The sequence below is a fragment of the Panulirus ornatus genome, chromosome 7, assembly GCF_036320965.1.
Source record: "Panulirus ornatus isolate Po-2019 chromosome 7, ASM3632096v1, whole genome shotgun sequence".
NCBI classification, from domain to species: Eukaryota; Metazoa; Arthropoda; class Malacostraca; order Decapoda; family Palinuridae; genus Panulirus; species Panulirus ornatus.
Window position 1 is genome coordinate 14,962,506 of NC_092230.1, and position 14,844 is coordinate 14,977,349.

The window sequence follows — 14,844 nt, forward strand, 5'->3', positions numbered from 1 at the left end:
ATTCACCCAGTTCTGTCTTTATTGATATTTGGAATCTGGATCAAAAGAACAGAATACTAGTGACATGTAAGTCAATTCTTTAATCTTCTTCATCAGTAACAGAATTTACCTACATATTTAGTGATGTTTCCATATATATCCTTCTATATTTCTGGGCAGTTTACAGTTATTAATGTTATATCTCAACATCTGTCCATGTCATATAGATATACATATATTTTTTTTTATTTTGCTTTGTCGCTGTCTCCCACGCCTGCAAGGTAGCGCAAGGAAACAGACGAAAGAAATGGCCCAACCCACCCCCACACACATGCACACACACACACACGTCCACACACACAAACATATACACCCACACATCCCAGCGTACACACATATATACACACACAGACACAGACATATACACACATGCACACAATTCACACTGTCTGCCCCTACTCACCCCCATCGCCACCCTGCCACACACGGAATAACATCCCCCTCATGTGCACGAGGCAGCGCCAGGAAAAGACAACAAAGGCCCCATTCACTCACACTCAGTCTCCAGCTGTCGTACAATAATGCCCGAAACCACAGCTCCGTTTCCACATCCAGGCCCCACAGAACTTTCCATGGTTTACCCCAGACGCTTCACATGCCCTGATTCAATCCATTGACAGCACGTCGACCTCGGTATACCACATCAATCCAATTCTCTCTATTCCTTGCCTGCCTTTCGCCCTCCTGCATGTTCAGGCCCCGATCACTCAAAATCTTTTTCACTCCATCTTTCCACCTCCAATTGGTTTCCCACTTCTCCTCATTCCCTCCACCTCCGACACATATATCCTCTTGGTCAATTTTTCCTCACTCATTCTCTCCATGTGCCCAAACCATTTCAAAACACCCTCTTCTGCTCTCTCAACCACGCTCTTCTTATTTCCACACATCTCTCTTACCCTTACATTACTTACTCGATCAAACCACCTCACACCACATATTGTCCTCAAACATCTCATTTCCAGCACATCCACCCTCCTGCGCACAACTCTATCCATAGCCCACGCCTCGCAACCATACAACATTGTTGGAACCACTATTCCTTCAAACATACCCATTTTTGCTTTCGGAGATAATGTTCTCGACTTCCACACATTCTTCAAGGCTCTCAGGATTTTCGCCCCCTCCCCCACCCTATGATTTACTTCCATTTCCATGGTTCCATAATACATAATACATAATAACCCTTTATCCTTCAACAGCAGGAGTCATCTTATGACAGTTTGCATAAGCAGGCAGTGGGGATCATTTTTTGAACAACCTGCCATTATTGGGACATTTGTATGGCTCATAAGTGTCTCTTGGTCTCTGTGTGTTAGAGACTACCACTCTCTGAAACTTTCTAAAATTGTAGATATTTAGGAAATAGATGTAAAAGAAATGTATGTAAATATGTGTAAGTACTGTAGTAACCATACATAGTGATGAGTGTCATTTAGTGGATATGGGTCTTGGGTCAAGCCTCCTCTGAACCTCCTCCAACCTAATACCTGACTCCTTCTACCAGGGAAATTACACTTTATTTTGGGCTGCCTTCATTTGTTACCTAGGGCCTTTCTAAAGGCTCCTTCCTCCCAAGGCTGAGCTACTTCCAATAGCAAGGAAATGTAGATTCCTTTAGAATGATAAGTTCTTTGACCAGACTCTACTCCTAGTGATGCAGCTTTGCTGAAGGTGGCTTTTCACTTGTGGTGTAACCTTGTGCAGGCAGAACCTGGCAACACCTAAGAGCAATCTCATGGCCATATATGTTATGGTAACTTACTTGTTTCAGTGTATCTTCTCTTACGTGAGTTTTTTCACAAATAGTGATAGAGTCTTTGAATTCGCATCAGAGGCTCACCGTCTCACTCTTTCTCAACCCATTTTCTTTCTTTCTTTCTCTGTGAGGCATCCCTTGCTTGGGCTTCTATGCATTAACTTTAGCATTGTGCTAAGGCTGTATAAAGTTATTTTAATTCACTTTTTTGTATGTACCCTCTACTTTTACACACATTTCTCGCATTTTATAATGGGAAACAGAAAATTTGAAGATCTTATGTTTTTGTCCATACTATGATTCACAGACAAAACTTAGCAGCACACTTTAAAGGTTGAATTCAGTGTTGTTCTTTATGATTAAGTCATGAAAATCATCAGTATTAATGTTTCCTATCATAAAATTAAATACTTGTCAGAATTTATCCCTAGGGATAGGGGAGAAAGAATACTTCCCACGCATTCCTCACGTGTCGTAGAAGGCGACTAAAGGGGACTGGAGCGGGGGGCTGGAAACCTTCCCCTCCTTGTATTTTAACTTTCTAAAAGGGGAAACAGAAGAAGGAGTCACGCAGGGAGTGCTCATCCTTCTCGAAGGCTCAGATTGGGGTGTCTAAATGTTTGTGGATGTAACCAAGATGAGAAAAAAGGAGAGATAGGTAGTATGTTTGAGGAAAGGAACCTGGATGTTTTGGCTCTTAGTGAAACAAAGCTCAAGGGTAAAGGGGAAGAGTGGTTTGGGAATGTCTTGGGAGTAAAGTCAGGGGTTAGTGAGAGGAAAAGAGCAAGGGAAGGAGTCGCACTACTCCTGAAACAGGAGTGGTGGAAGTATGTGATAGAGTGTAAGAAAATAAACTCTAGATTGATATAGGTAAAACTGAAAGTGGATGGAGAGAGATGGGTGATTATTGGTGCATATGCACCTGGGCATGAGAAGAAAGATCATGAGAGGCAAGTGTTTTGGGAGCAGCTAATTGAGTGTGTTAGTAGTTTTGATGCACGAGACCGGGTTATAGTGATGGGTGATTTGAATGCAAAGGTGAGTTATGTGGCAGTTGAGGGAATGATTGGTGTACATGGGGTGTTCAATGTTGGAAATGGTGAAGAGCTTGTAGATTTATGTGCTAAAAAAAGGATTGGAGATTGGGAATACCTGGTTTAAAATGAGAGATATACATAAGTATACGTATGTAAGTAGGAGAGATGGCCAGACAGCGTTATTGGATTACTTGTTAATTGATAGGTGCGGCAAAGAGAGACTTTTGCATGTAAATGTGCTGAGAGATGCAACTGGAGGGATGTCTGATCATTATCTTGTGGAGGTGAAGATGAAGATTTGTAGAGGTTTTCAGAAAAGAAGAGAGAATGTTGGGGGTGAAAAGAGTGGTAAGAGTAAGTGAGCTTGGGAAGGAGACTTGTGTGAGGAAGTACCAGGAGAGACTGAGTACAGAATGGAAAAAGGTGAGAACAAAGGACACAAGGGAAGTGGGAGAGGAATGGGATGTATTTAGGGAAGCAGTGATGGCTTGTGCAAAAGATGCTTGTGGCATGAGAAGTGTGGGAGGTGGGCAGATTAGAAAGGGTAGTGAGTGGTGGGATGAAGAAGTAAGATTATTAGTGAAAGAGAAGAGATAGGCATTTGCACGATTTTTGCAGGGAAATAATGCAAATGAGTGGGAGAAGTATAAAAGAAAGAGGCAGGAGGTCAAGAAAAAGGTGCAAGAGGTGAAAAAAGGGCAAATGAGAGCAGGGGTGAGAGGGTATCATTAAATTTTAGGGAGAATAAAAAGATGTTTTGGAAGGAGGTAAATAAAGTGCATAAGACAAGGGAACAAATGGGAACTTCAGTGAAGGGGGCTAATGGGGAGGTGATAACAAGTAGTGGTGATGTGAGAAGGAGATGGAGTGAGTATTTTCAAGGTTTGTTGAATATGTTTGATGATAATAGAGTGGCAGATATAGGGTGTTTTGGTTGAGTTGGTGTGCAAAGTGAGAGGATTAAGGAGAATGATTTGGTAAACAGAGAAGAGGTAGTAAAAGCTTTGTGGAAGATGAAAGCCGGCAAGGCAGCGGATTTGAATGGTATTGCAGTGGAATTTATTAAAAAAGGGGGTGACTGGATTGTTAACTGGTTGGTAAGGTTATTTAATGTATGTATGACTCATGGTGAGGTGCCTGAGGATTGGTGGAATGCTTGCATAGTGCCATTGTACAAAGGCAAAGGGGATAAAATGAGTGCTCAAATTACAGAGGTATAGGTTTGTTGAGTATTCCTGGTAAATTATATGGGAGGGTATTGATTGAGAGGGTGAAAGCATGTACAGAGCATCAGGTTGGGGAAGAGCAGTGTGGTTTCAGAAGTGGTAGAGGATGTGTGGATCAGGTGTTTGCTTTAAAGAATGTATGTGAGAAATACTAAGAAAAGCAAATGGATTTGTATGTAGCATTTATGGATCTGGAGAAGGCATATTATAAGAGTTGATAGAGATGCTCCGTGGAAGGTATTAAGAATATATGGTGTGGGAGGCAAGTTGTTAGAAGCAGTGAAAAGTTTTTATCGAGGATGCAAGGCATGTGTACGTGTAGGAAGAGAGGAAAGTGATTGGTTCTCAGTGAATGTAGGTTTGTGGCAGGGGTGTGTGATGTCTCCATGGTTGTTTAATTTGTTTATGGATGGGGTTGTTAGGTAGGTGAATGCAAGAGTTTTGGAAAGAGGGGCAAATATGCAGTCTGTTGTGGATGAGAGAGCTTGGGAAGTGAGTCAGTTGTTGTTCGCTGATGATACAGCGCTGGTGGCTGATTCATGTGAGAAACTGCAGAAGTTGGTGACTGAGTTTGATACAGTGTGTGAAAGAAGAAAGCTGAGAGTAAATGTGAATAAGAGCAAGGTTATTAGGTACAGTAGGGTTGAGGGACAAGTCAATTGGGAAGTAAGTTTGAATGGAGAAAAACTGGAGGAAGTGAAGTGTTTTAGGTATGTGGGAGTGGATTTGGTAGCGGATTGAACCGTGGAAGTGGAAGTGAATCATGGGGTGGGGGAGGGGGCGAAAATTTTGGGAGCATTGAAGTATGTGTGGAAGTCGAGAACATTATTTCTGAAAGCAAAAATGGGTATGTTTGAAGGAATAGTGGTTCCAACAATGTTGTATGGTTGCGGGGCATGGGCTATGGATAGAGTTGTGCAGAGGAGGGTGGATGTGCTGGAAATGAGATGTTTGAGGACAATATGTGGTGTGAGGTGGTTTGATCAAGTTAGTAATGAAAGGGTAAGAGAGATGTGTGGTAATAAAAAGAGTGTGGTTAAGAGAGCAGAAGAGGGTGTTTGGAAATGGTTTGGTCACATGGAGAGAATGAGTGAGGAAAGATTGACAAAGAGGATATATGTGTCAGAGGTGGAGGGAATGAGGAGAAGTGGGAAACCAAATTGGAGGTGGAAAGATGGAGTGAAAAAGATTTTGAGTGATCGGGGCCTGAACATGCAGGAGGGTGAAAGGCATGCAAAGAATAGAGTGAATTGGAACAACGTGGTATACCGGGGTCGACGTGCTGTCAATGGATTGAACTATGGTATGTGAAGCATCTGGGGTAAACCATGGAAAGTTGTGTGGGGCCTGGATGTGGAAAGGGAGCTGTGGTTTCAGTGCATTATTACATGACAGCTAGAGACTGAGTGTGAACGAATGTGGCCTTTGTTGTCTTTTCCTAGTGCTACCTCGCGCACGTGAGGGGGAGGGGGTTGTTATTTCATGTGTGGCGGGGTGGCGATGGGAATGAATAAAGGCAGACAGTATGAATTATGTACATGTGTATATATGTATATGTCTGTGTGTGTATATATATGTATACGTTGAGATGTATTTTTTTTTTTTTTTTTTTTTACTTTGTCGCTGTCTCCCGCGTTTGCGAGGTAGCGCAAGGAAACAGACGAAAGAAATGGCCCAACCCCCCCCCATACACATGTACATACACACGTCCACACACGCAAATATACATACCTACACAGCTTTCCATGGTTTACCCCAGACGCTTCACATGCCTTGATTCACTCCACTGACAGCACGTCAACCCCTGTATACCACATCGCTCCAATTCACTCTATTCCTTGCCCTCCTTTCACCCTCCTGCATGTTCAGGCCCCGATCACACAAAATCTTTTTCACTCCATCTTTCCACCTCCAATTTGGTCTCCCTCTTCTCCTCGTTCCCTCTACCTCCGACACATATATCCTCTTGGTCAATCTTTCCTCACTCATTCTCTCCATGTGACCAAACCATTTCAAAACACCCTCTTCTGCTCTCTCAACCACGCTCTTTTTTATTTCCACACATCTCTCTTACCCTTACGTTACTTACTCGATCAAACCACCTCACACCACACATTGTCCTCAAACATCTCATTTCCAGCACATCCATCCTCCTGCGCACAACTCTATCCATAGCCCACGCCTCGCAACCATACAACATTGTTGGAACCACTATTCCTTCAAACATACCCATTTTTGCTTTCCGAGATAATGTTCTCGACTTCCACACATTTTTCAAGGCTCCCAAAATTTTCGCCCCCTCCCCCACCCTATGATCCACTTCCGCTTCCATGGTTCCATCCGCTGACAGATCCACTCCCAGATATCTAAAACACTTCACTTCCTCCAGTTTTTCTCCATTCAAACTCACCTCCCAATTGACTTGACCCTCAACCCTACTGTACCTAATAACCTTGCTCTTATTCACATTTACTCTTAACTTTCTTCTTCCACACACTTTACCAAACTCAGTCACCAGCTTCTGCAGTTTCTCACATGAATCAGCCACCAGCGCTGTATCATCAGCGAACAACAACTGACTCACTTCCCAAGTTCTCTCATCCCCAACAGACTTCATACTTGCCCCTCTTTCCAGGACTCTTGCATTTACCTCCCTAACAACCCCATCCATAAACAAATTAAACAACCATGGAGACATCACACACCCCTGCCGCAAACCTACATTCACTGAGAACCAATCACTTTCCTCTCTTCCTACACGTACACATGCCTTACATCCTCGATAAAAACTTTTCACTGCTTCTAACAACTTGCCTCCCACACCATATATTCTTAATACCTTCCACAGAGCATCTCTATCAACTCTATCATATGCCTTCTCCAGATCCATAAATGCTACATACAAATCCATTTGCTTTTCTAAGTATTTCTCACATACATTCTTCAAAGCAAACACCTGATCCACACATCCTCTACCACTTCTGAAACCGCACTGCTCTTCCCCAATCTGATGCTCTGTACATGCCTTCACCCTCTCAATCAATACCCTCCCATATAATTTACCAGGAATACTCAACAAACTTATACCTCTGTAATTTGAGCACTCACTCTTATCCCCTTTGCCTTTGTACAATGGCACTATGCACGCATTCCGCCAATCCTCAGGCACCTCACCATGAGTCATACATACATTAAATAACCTTACCAACCAGTCAACAATACAGTCACCCCCTTTTTTAATAAATTCCACTGCAATACCATCCAAACCTGCTGCCTTGCCGGCTTTCATCTTCCGCAAAGCTTTTACTACCTCTTCTCTGTTTACCAAATCATTTTCCCTAACCCTCTCACTTTGCACACCACCTCGACCAAAACACCCTATATCTGCCACTCTGTCATCAGACACATTCAACAAACCTTCAAAATACTCATTCCATCTCCTTCTCACATCACCACTACTTGTTATCACCTCCCCATTTACGCCCTTCACTGAAGTTCCCATTTGCTCCCTTGTCTTACGCACCCTATTTACCTCCTTCCAGAACATCTTTTTATTCTCCCTAAAATTTACTGATAGTCTCTCACCCCAACTCTCATTTGCCCTTTTTTTCACCTCTTGCACCTTTCTCTTGACCTCCTGTCTCTTTCTTTTATACTTCTCCCACTCAATTGCATTTTTTCCCTGCAAAAATCGTCCAAATGCCTCTCTCTTCTCTTTCACTAATACTCTTACTTCTTCATCCCACCACTCACTACCCTTTCTAAACAGCCCACCTCCCACTCTTCTCATGCCACAAGCATCTTTTGCGCAATCCATCACTGATTCCCTAAATACATCCCATTCCTCCCCCACTCCCCTTACTTCCATTGTTCTCACCTTTTTCCATTCTGTACACAGTCTCTCCTGGTACTTCCCCACACAGGTCTCCTTCCCAAGCTCACTTACTCTCACCACCTTCTTCACCCCAACATTCACTCCTCTTTTCTGAAAACCCATACTTGAGATGTATAGGTATGTATATTTGCGTGTGTGAATGTGTATGTATGTACAAGTGTATGTGGGTGGGTTATGCCATTCTTTTGTCTGTTTCCGTGCGCAACCTCGCTAACCTGGGAGACAGTGACAAGGCAAAATAGATAATAAAATAAATACTTGTCAGAATAATGGATATAGACATACAAATGAGTTAACATACCTAATGATGTGTACTGTACTGTAGTTGTGGTTCTACAATATAGACCAGCAAAAGTATTTAAGTACAGTGCACAGAATTGTGTTGGTTGCATATCTAATCAGAACAAAAAAAGCTTGGGCAAACATTTAGATTCTAAGGTTTTGATTTTAGTCACCATTTTCCAAGATGGATATTTTGAGGAGCATATACCATATCTTAGGATCTATTGGTTGTGAAGAGATCATTGTTTTATGTCAAAATGTATTTCTATGGGGTCCAGAAACTCAGTCACAGCCTTGTTGATTAAATCAGTAGTTTAGCTAGTTTAAAAATGATGGATGAATACATTACAAAGCACCAACTTTAGTGAGTAATTGTAGCACATTAAAATGAATATAATACATGCAAACATTAATTGGATTTACTTGTATTTACAAGCCCAATATATAACAGACAACACATAGGCTTAAGATAGTAGCACCTAGTGACTTATGATATTGATTTCTTTTTTCAATTTCAATACTCTATTCCTTGATAGATGAATAGGATCCTAGTGCTGTCACTAGGTACCCCTGTACAATACTACCAAAAGCATCTGGAATGTATATTAAATAAAAATTTCTCATATTTCTTTGAAGACACTTTGTAAACAACAAATCACTTATTATTTCATGTGGAAAATCTACATTTTCTTTCACCCTTGCAAAACACAGCATAGTACCCCTGAACTCTTACAATTCCATCTCCTGGGTTTGGCAAGGGTGATGCCCACACAAAGCAGTCAGCTCATGATACCTGTTTGCAGTACTTAGATGGTAGTAAAAGTGCATCCACATTCTCTTATCAATGGTCTTTTGGTCTTTGCTTCTGATTTGAGTAAGTGTATTCCTTATTTCAAATAATGCCCATTGGATGTGTCCCTTAACTGAGCTTGATGTTGGTGGCAGGTCAACAAGAGTTTTACTAATTATCTTTAATGACACTTTATAGCTTTTAGAGAGTTCAGCTTCGCATTTGATGACCAAAGTCTGACTAGTACTTTACAGCATCAAAGAGATATTGCTAATCAAGGGTTCTTGTCTCTGAATTCAATAAGTTTACTGGTCCTGATTTCAGTGCTGCATCTTTAGCTCCAAATTTGCATAATAGTTCCACTGTTGCTTAAAATGTCATTATATTTTGATGTGTAAGCCTTCACCAAAACATTGCATATCGGAAAAACTCTCCTTCCTCTGGCTCCATTCAGCTTTTATATGCCCATAATCGCTGCAAGCACGTTATCTGTGAGGCAAAGCGTTCCTTTTTCCAAAGGAAGTGCAATAACCTCTCTTCATCATCCACTGCTAGGTCTTCCTGGTCTTTAGCTAAGGAAATCTCCAACAACTTCTGTTGCTCTAACTTTCCATTTCTTTTCCATTCTGATGGTATTATAGCTGTCTCTCCCATAGACAAAGCAACTCTGGTTCCCATTTCTCCTCTAACTCCACCTTGTATGATTCCTTCCCCCTCTGATGCTCCTCTTACTAATCCTATGGCCTTTCCTGTAATCTCAGTTTGGACTCTATGAAAAGCACTTTTTTCTCTGGACACACGCAAGGCTTATGGTCCCGATGGCATCCATCCCTGTGTATTGAAAGATTGTGCCTCTGAACTTGCATCTGTGCTTGCTCGTCTCCTTCATTTCTGTTTAAAAAGCAAAACTTTTCCTTCTCCATGGAAGATGCATCAGTACATCCCATCTCTAAGAAGGGTGACTGTATTGCTTTGACATCCACCATTTCCAAAGTCTTTGAATCCCTCCTCAGTTCCCGTATCCTTAAACACCTTGAAAATCACAGTCTTTTCTCTGATCACCAGTATGGCTTCCATAAAGCAAAATCTGCTGATGATATTCTTTCCAATCTTACTAATGTCTGGTCATCATCCCTGAAAGATTTTGGGGAGTCATGTGTAATTGCCTTTGACATATCTATGGCTTTTGACGGGATGTGGCATTGAGATTTCATCTCTAAGCTCCCCTTTTGTGGTGTGGCTTCCTTCCCCCACTTTTCTCCTTCATATCTAGCTTCCTCTCCAGCCAATCTGTATCTTTGGTTGTTGATGGACCAGCTTCCCCCCCTTTTCTCCATCAACAGTGGTGTCCCTCAAGGTTCTGTCCTGCCCCTACACTTTTTCGCCTTTTTTTTCAATGATATCCTCTCCACAAATAATCCATTGGACACATACGCTGACTACTCAACATTTCATTCATTCACATCCTTCAGTTCTGCTTCCTCTTTTCTCTTTCGAGTGGCGTCCCGACACAGTTTCCTCAGTAAAGTCAGACTTGTACAAGATATCTCTCTGGGGTAGACACAATCTTATGTTTAATGCCTCCAAGACCCAATTTCTACTCATCTGTCTGTTGAAAACTCCTCACAGCTCTTATCCCTGACAGTTTTGTAATTCCATCTCTTGGCTCAATGAACATTCTTGGTATTACTGTAACATCTACTCATTCTTGGAAACCCCTCATTACAGGAATAGCCATGTCTGCCTCTAAGAAACTGGATGTTCCTGTTTAGATATCCAGACTTCTCTTCTGAACAGTTGCTCCATTTATACAAGGGATTGATTTTACTTGTATGGAGTACTGCTCTCACATACGGGGTGGTTCTAGCTCTGCACCTTTACTTGATAGAGTTGAGTTGAAGCGATCTGCCTCATAAACTGTCCCAGGCTAACTTCCAAACTTGACCCCCTTGCCTTGCACTGCTGTATTGGCTCACTTTCCCTCTGTCAGTATTACTTTGGTTTTTGCTCCCCAAGAGTTGGCTGCTTGTGTACCCCACCACTAGCTAGACCATGCAATACTTGGCTAGCTGCTGTGTCACACGATTATTGTGTGGCCAACAGCAACTTAAGGTTGGGCTGTTTTGACAATTGCTTCTTTCCCTACATGTCGAAGCTTTGGAACTTTCTATCTTCTCGTGTCTTTCCCAATAACTTTGACCTGGCACATTTCAAAAGACAGGTTTTTCACTCTCAAAAATTTGTAAATACTTTCCCTTGTCTTTTCCTGTTTCATAATTCTCAGTATATTTCAATTTAGGGGCCTGGCATTGATATGGACTTTTGTCTGTAACTGGAGCCTTAAACATAAAAATAAACCTATAGAAGCATATATCATCAGTAAAACTACAGTAGAATAAGAGCCCAATGGACACCATGCTTTGATAACTCAGTTGACATGGGATACTAGCCACTGGTTATCCTCTGCAGTTGTATCAGTAAGCTATTTAGTTACAATTGACACATTGTCTTGGTGTAGCTGTGCTGGAATGTTGGCTTCATTCTCAACCATTGCATTTCCAGTGACTTGAACAATTAACTGAATAGATTGTAGGTGTTATAGCTTGGAGACATGTAGTTATAAGTTGGTTTTGTTTGAAGATGATGTCCGAAACTTGCCCATTATAACTGGGATTGTTACATTGACATGTTGACTTAACTTTTCTTATGTTCAAAGCTGTGGGATACAGAAAATTTTATGTAGCTTTTGAAGACCACACATAAGTCTTGCATGATACAAATTGCTCTTGCATTATGTCAGACATTTGCAATAGCTATGCCATATTTCTCTTGAAGTATCATATGTAGCTTTCACATTTTGACATGATATTGTTTAATACTGTTTTTTTTTCAGTTATGAAGGTCTGGCTCAAATATGCATTCATCCACAGTGAGTTTTGTCTGAAGCTTGATAGTTAATATGTTTGGCTGGTTTTGTAGTAAAACTGCAATTAGTTTACTGGCATCAAATCATGGGTCATAATGTCATTTACTGTTAATCCACTGTATCTGCAAATTTCCATGACTTTTTGTGTATGAATCATATGTTTCGGTGACATGCCTTTAGAAGCTGTCAGTGTGTGTGCTATTCCTGAGTAATTGAAGTGTGGTAGGTAGTTTCAGTTTTGAAATTTTTTCAGAACTTTTTCTTCTTCCCGGACCGTTCTTTACAAATTGTTTGTGTGCTTTTAGTCTGTGTCTATGTTCAATGACATTAAGTAGTCTAACTTTGACAGTTTCACCTGCTGGCCATTTTATAACAAAATTGTGAGGACATACATGCTTAGTGATTTGGTATGGATTATATTCTCCCATAACGGAGAAAGTTTGAGATTGGCATTGGATATTAAATTCAGTGTGTCATTTCAGTTCCTGTTGAGATTTCTCCTTGTGGATTTTCAGTTTGTTGATAGCAAGAACTCATTATGAACTAGTTTACATTCAGCCTCATATTCTTTCTTTCATGTTTGACTAACCTTTGAACATTTTTGAGATCTTTATATTGTCTGCTCAAGCTTCATGTAAGGCAAGAGTAATGAATTTTCCTTCTCTGTCCCTTACTACAAAGTGGCTATGGATGTATTTCCAATAGTGGAAGTAATGTTCAATATGAAATACATATTTATTCTCAAGATACTAGGAACCTTACATGAAGAGGTTGATTGTAACAGATTCTTAGAATGTGTTCATCTGTGACTGACTCGGTTGTACCTGAAGTTACCAGTTTCTTTCACAGTTGGTTGCTGAAATTTTTAAGAAGATTTACATGATGCAAGAGATAGCTTCAGAATTTGCACATGACAGATTTCTCAAACATTCCTCAATGAATTCCAAATTTATTTTTGTATGGGTTTGAAATTTTTCCCACAATTTGTCAAAGTTTCCCATATGTTTATATTGCTTCTTTGAATAGTGCTTTCCCTAGCTCTGTGATGTTTTATATGATCTTATTGAAATAATCACATTGATTATTGTCGTAGAATGCCTTCCACATCATTGTTGCGACCACTTTAGCAATGATAAACATACCCTTCGGTAAGAGTAAGACAGTCTGTTCCTTTCAGTGCATCCTAAGCAGTGTTCACACCAGTGATTTCTTAATCTGCAAGAGCAACATCTGCCCTGCTGCTGCTAATGTATCTTCTAGCATATTGAAGAACAACTTTTGTTAGAAGTTACTCCACATTTGATAAACATTATTAAATTCTTTTGGCAATGTCTTGACAATGTTAGCAGTGATGTGGTAAACTCCTTTATCATAAGATACTGGTGTAAGAGGGTGACAAACTTGAGAGCAAACATTTTCAGATTTCTTTAAAGCTGAATACAAACTGCAATGTTTTGTAACTGGGGAAATAACATATTATTTGTAGATACCTGGATTTTTCAAAGGACTTCAGTTGTGATTTTGAAAATAGCTATACTGCAAGTCCGTCAAGGCTGTAATTGAGTTTTTGGACCCTGTAAACATATATTTAGAAACCACATCATCTTCGTGGGGAAGAGCCTGAAATGTGATGATTGCACTTCAAATATCAGCCATCTTAGAAAATGGATGACTAAATTAAATCCCAGAGTTGAAATGTTTACTTTTTTTTAAAAAGAGAGACTGAAAACACAGTGCCAAAGTTGCCCTCTGCCATTGGCATGTTAAAAGCAAGGCATTAAAGGCTCAGAAGCAGTACTGAAGTTCAGCAGTTGTGGAGACTTTTGCTGTGGTCTTCCCTTGAGGGAGTTCCCAAAGGGAACAGCCATCCGAGATACAGGTAGATAGATAGTAATAAGAGATGTTTTGGTCGAGGTGGAGTGCGAAGTGGGAGGATCAGGGAAAATGGTTTGATAAACAGGGAGGAGACGGTGAAAGCTTTGTGGGGGATGAAAGCCGGCAGGGCAGTGGGTTTGGATGGTATTGCAGTGGAATTTGTTAAAAAGGGGGTGACTGTGTTGTTGACTGGTTGGTGGGGATATTCAGTGTATGTGTGGGTTGTGGTGGGGTACCTGAGGATTGGCGGAATCCATGCATAGTGCCGTTGTATGGAGGCAGGGGGGTATGGGGTGAGTGTTCAAGTTACAGAGGTGTAAGTTTGTTGAGTGTTCCTGGGGAATTCTATGGGAGGGTATTGATTGAGAGAGTAGAAGCATGTACAGAGCATCAGATTGGGGAGGAGCAGTGTGGTTTTAGAAGTGGTAGAGGATGTGTGAATCAGGTGTTTGCTTTGAAGAATGTGTGTGAAAAATGCTTGGAGAAACAGTTGGATTTGTATGTGGCATTTATGGATCTGGAGAAGGCATATGATAGAGTTGATAGAGATGCTTTGTGGAAGGTATTAAGGGTATATGGTGTGAGAGGTAAGTTGCTAGAAGCAGTGAAAAGTTTTTATCGAGGATGTAAGGCATGTGTACGTGTAGGAAGAGAGGAAAGTGACTGGTTCTCAGTGAATGTAGGTTTGCAGCAGGTGTGTGTGATGTCTCCATAGTTGTTTAATTTGTTTATGTATGGGGTTGTTATGGAGGTGAATGCAAGAGTTTTGGAGAGAGGGCAAGTATGCAGTATATTGTGACTGAGAGGGCTTGGGAAGTGAGTCAGTTGCTGTTTGCTGATGATACAGCACTGGTGGCTGATTCGGATGAGAAACTGCAGAAGTTGGTGACTGAGTTTGATAAAGTGTGTGAAATAAGAAAGCTGAGAGTAAATGTGAATAAGAGCAAGGCAGTTAGGTTCAGTAGGGTTGAGGGACAAGTTAATTGGGAGGTAAGTTTGAATGGAGAAAAACTGG

At 41.0% G+C, this 14,844-nt stretch overlaps 1 protein-coding gene across 1 annotated transcript in view; it reads left to right on the forward strand.

Annotated features, from left to right (window-relative positions):
- LOC139749310 (mismatch repair endonuclease PMS2-like) overlaps positions 1–14,844 on the forward strand; it is a gene marked incomplete at its 5' end in the record, with an annotated part of 254,664 nt that overhangs the window by 3,487 nt on the left and 236,333 nt on the right. The gene's annotated exons all lie outside the window — the stretch shown is intronic.